General features: G+C 46.8%; 1 long non-coding RNA gene across 1 annotated transcript; it reads right to left on the minus strand.

Moving 5' to 3' along the window:
- Positions 1–299: 299 nt before the first annotated feature.
- On the minus strand, positions 300–4521 carry LOC309664244. Its single transcript, XR_014265701.1, has 3 exons — positions 3004–4521; positions 1616–1679; positions 300–956 (listed from the first exon to the last, which is right to left on the minus strand). It is a non-coding gene; the product is annotated as an uncharacterized lncRNA (long non-coding RNA).

Genomic DNA, 4521 nt, shown 5'->3' on the forward strand with positions numbered 1-4521 from the left:
ATTTCCATCATTGCAGAAAGTTCTATTAATAGTGCTTGTCTAGACCATGGAGGTAGACAGTTCTACAGAGACCACTCAAATCAATGCTCTTATTTAGCAGATAGTGAAAGAGAGGTCAGGGACTGGTTCAAAGTCACACAGTGAATCAATGACAGACGTAGAACTCAAAACCCGGGTTCCTGACTCCCAATCCAGTGCTCTCTCCACTGAAGTAGGCGGATTCCTATCTCTTAGCTGGGGTTTGGTAAGAGCTGCTGTGAGGCAAATAGACACCATAAACAAAGTCCAGTGACCACTGATTAAGTGGAAGTAATACTTTAACATTTATAACAGAGGTTGATATCCAAATATGTAATAAGCTACTACAAATAAATAACAAAAAGATGACAACTCAAATATTTAAAAATGGACAAAGGATATGGCCAGGCAATATACAGAAATTCAAATTGCCAAAAAAAGATGAAAAGATGCTAGTGCAAGAAATGCAAGCATGGTAGTAGAGGGTGTTTTGTTTTGTTTTGTTTTGAAACAGATTGGTAAAGATGGAGAAAGTATGGGAACGGGCACTGTCTTATACTGCTGGTGGGAGTATAAATGGGTCCAACTTTTTGGAAGGCAGTTTGGCAGCATCTCTCAACAGTAAATATGTAAATACCCTTTGACTCAGTAATCCTTGGGCTGGAACGCGGGCTGCCTGACTCCAGATCTCATGTTCTGAACCATGACTACTCTCCACGAGTGATGGTCAGGCTTGGGTTGGAAAGGGCAGAGTTGGCTGATCAATGGGGAGACTTGTGGACTTGGCCGTGGGAGGTTTAAGCAGGACAGATCACCGTGGGTGAGTTCTTTGGAGCCTTTATCTTCATGTGTGACTGGCTCAGATATTAGCAAGGAGCCTAGCACAAATCGATACGCCCTTGGTCAGCTGCTGGGGTGGCTCAGCTGCCATTCCAGTTCTGCAAATAATTGGAGCCGAGTCACCATTGAATCAGCACTGACTGCCTGTGGCAGGCAGCGCTGGGAAAACGGCTTGACGTGGCACTCTGTGCTGGCTGTCAGGTGACTGAGAGAGCAGGCCAGCTGGGTAGCTGCCTGCCCTCAGGGTGATTTGGGCAAGTGGCATTTTCCATCCCAACCTCGATTTCCCCTTTCTTTCTTCCTTTCATTTTCTCTTCCTTTCTTCCCTTTTTTCCTCCCACCCTCCCACCTCCCTTCCAATGAATGCCAAGTACACACCAGTTATTGTGACAGAAAACAGAAGGCCGAGCCCTCATTTCTCCACACACAGATGGTTGGTAACTTGGGGGCACAGAGCAGGGAGTGAGCACTGTGCCTGATGTGGGGGAATGGGGTGGGAGAGGATGCTTGAACTGAAGCCTGACACTTAGTAGGTGTCACCAGGTGGGCAAGAGGACAAGGCCAGGACCCTTGAGCAGGGCGGCAGGGGTCCGAGCAGGGCAGGCAGGGAGAGGCTGAGCAGTTGATTCCAGAGGGGACTGAATGCCTGGCTAAGAACCTTTTTTTTTTTTTTCTCTAAGAACCTTTGACTTGCTCTCGCCTTCTGAGATGGCCCAACTCTGTCTGTGAAGTGTGTTTCTCCCAAGGCCGTTGTCACCTTTTGAGATGGACCGCATTCTGTCTATGGAATGTGTACCTCTCTAAAGAAATCCACTTCTTACCTAAAAAAAAAAAAAAAAGAAAGAAAAAAGAAAAGAAACTTTTACTTTATCCAGAGGGTGTTGGACAAGCATGGAAGGCCTTTTGTTAATAATATCCTTATAATTATATATTATTAAATCATAAAATAAATCTATCATATTACAAAAACCAAACAATATCCCAGAATATTCATTAAAATAATAAACATTTCCCCCCAAACCCTCTCCTTAGTTGAAAACCTCTGGTAACAATTTAGTGTATCCTTCAAGATTCTCTTCTATGCACACATAAATAGATCTATTTTTCTTGACAAAAATAAGCTCATCCTTTATATACTGTCTGTGCTTGCTTTGCCACGATAGGGTGGACATCTCCCGCCTTGCCACACACATCTCCAGCATCTTTCTCAACAGCTGGACAGCATCTCACTGATGATGCTTCCCTTCATTCCACAAATATGTATTTATTTAACCCTGTTGGGTACTGGGTATTGTCCCAGGTGCTGAGGATGGAGCAAGGCACAAAACACAGTCCTTCCCTCAAAGACCCCCTCTTCCTACTGTCAGACATCAGGCTGCTGCCAATATTTTCGTATAATATATAATGGTGCAGGGCCATCTTGCACATGTAACTTTGTACGCATGTGTGAGTATTGCTATTGGGTAACTTACTTTAAATGGACTTGTGCATATTGAATTTTGATAGTTATTGGCAACACCAAGGAGTTTTAAAATAGGAGGTGACAAGGTTAAATCTACAGTCATCCATCCATCCACCCATCCATCCATCCACACATCCATCCATTCATATATACATCCATACATATGTATGGATATATGCATATGCATGATATATATGCATCCATCTATGCATCCATCCCTTGGACAACCATTTATTGACTGGCTATCATGTGACAGGCCATGAACTGGATGTGGGGACACCATGGGTGAGGTGTCTGATCCTGTGAAGCTCATGCTGTAACGAGAGAGAAGAAGATAGCATCACAAGAGTTTGTCTAGGGCCAGATAAAGGTAAGGATTCTCTAAGGGTACCCCCACTTTCTCCAGCTGTGATTCTGTTCTACAGGCTGATGTCCCACGCAGTTCTTCCATTCCCCTCTACTCCTGCCTCACTCCTATTCCAATGCTTCAGCTCACTTACCTCCTGACTAGGAGAACCTGGTACCATTCAGTCAAATTCAAAATCCTGGGAATATTCAAAAAGTTCTAGTGGGTGACTATTGTCACTTCTCAACAGGTGTTCCCTCTCTCTTCCCATTGTTCTGGCTCCACCGTGGTCTGAGCCACCAGTTTCCCGTTGGAATGGCTGTAATAGCCTCCTCACCTGTCTGCCTGCCTCTGTTCTCGCCTGCTGACAATCGATCCGTTCTCCAAAGAAGGGAAAGAACCGGAAACAACTTTCAAACTGGAAAGAACTTTCGTAAAGGTATTTTGGACCTTGTCACCAACCTGCTTACATCCTCCCATGGTGTCCTTTTGGGCTTAGACTAAAATCTAAACTCCTCCCAGGCCCAGAGGGCCAACGTGAGCCGGCTCCCGCCTGACTCCACGCCTCTCTCTCCTCCCTCCACACACTCCCCTCCAGGCACACAGAGTCCTGGAAACATGCCAGCTCCTGCCTCTGCTCCCAGAGCTTCCTGTGCTTGGGGCCCCCTTCTTATGTAGGTCTGGGCTGAGATAACGCCTTGCAGAGGCCTTCCTTGATCATCTAAATCAGGACTCCCAATCCGATCATCCTCTCTCAAATTCTCCTGGGATTCCTTTTCCAGACCACTTACTTGTCTGAATTATCTTGTTAGGTACTGGTTTACCTCATATGTCCGGTCAGGGCCTCAGGGAGGAAGGACAGGCTATGCTTGGGAATTTAGGGGACTGGAGAAGTAAGGAAGTGCCAGCCTGGAGCTCCCTGCTGACTAACTCGCTCAGATTCCCATGTCTCTCCAGGCCTGAGCCTTTTGCAGGCACAGCCTCTTCTGGAAAGGTTGATATTCTTTTTTTTTTTTTTTAATATTTATTTATTTTCTTTCTTTATTTTCTTTATTTTTTTGGCTGCATCGGGTCTTCGTTGCAGCACGCGGGGTCTTCGTTGTGGCGCGGACTTATCTCTAGTTGTGGTGTGGACTTCTCTCTAGTTGTGGTGTGCGGGTTTTTATTCTCTCTCTAGTTGTGGCAGGCGGGGTCCAGAGTGCATGGGCCCTGTAGTTTGCGGCACGTGGGTTCTAGTTGTGGAGCGTGAGCTCAGTAGTTGTGGCACCAGGGCTTAGTTGCCCCGCGGCATGTGGGATCTTAGTTTCCTGACCAGGGATCGAACCCCTGCCCCCTGCATTGGAAGGTGGATTCTTTACCCCTGGACCACCAGGGAAGTCCCAAAGGTTGATATTCTTATTCCTAATTTATAGATGAAGAAACTGTGGCTCAGAGATGGGAAAGTTTAGGGTGTCTCCTTCCTATGCATGCAAAACTATACCCAAAGTGTGTGTGACACAGGTGGTCGGTGTTGTGTCAGCCAGATTTCGGACCCAGTTCTGTTGGCTCCAGGGCAAGCAATCCTAGCCAGACCATACTGAACCCCCTCTCGGTTTGGAGTCCCTGAGCCTTGGTGTTTCGAACCAAGGCCATACTACCAATATGCAGCAGAACCAGGATCCTAACTCAGGTTTGTCTCACCCCAAATGCGGCATCCTGTCCTGGCACCTAGCTCTCTCCCTTAACCAGGACCCACCTGGGAAATGAGGGAAGGGAAACTTCCTGGGTTCCCAGCCCAGAGGCTCAGAGAGATAAATACCCCACCCGACTAAGTCTGGCAGCCAGGCCCACCCTGCTTCCTGTTGGAGAGGCCTGG

Source organism: Balaenoptera physalus (genome assembly GCF_965194825.1).
Source record: "Balaenoptera physalus genome assembly, chromosome: 7".
Taxonomy (NCBI): domain Eukaryota; kingdom Metazoa; phylum Chordata; class Mammalia; order Artiodactyla; family Balaenopteridae; genus Balaenoptera; species Balaenoptera physalus.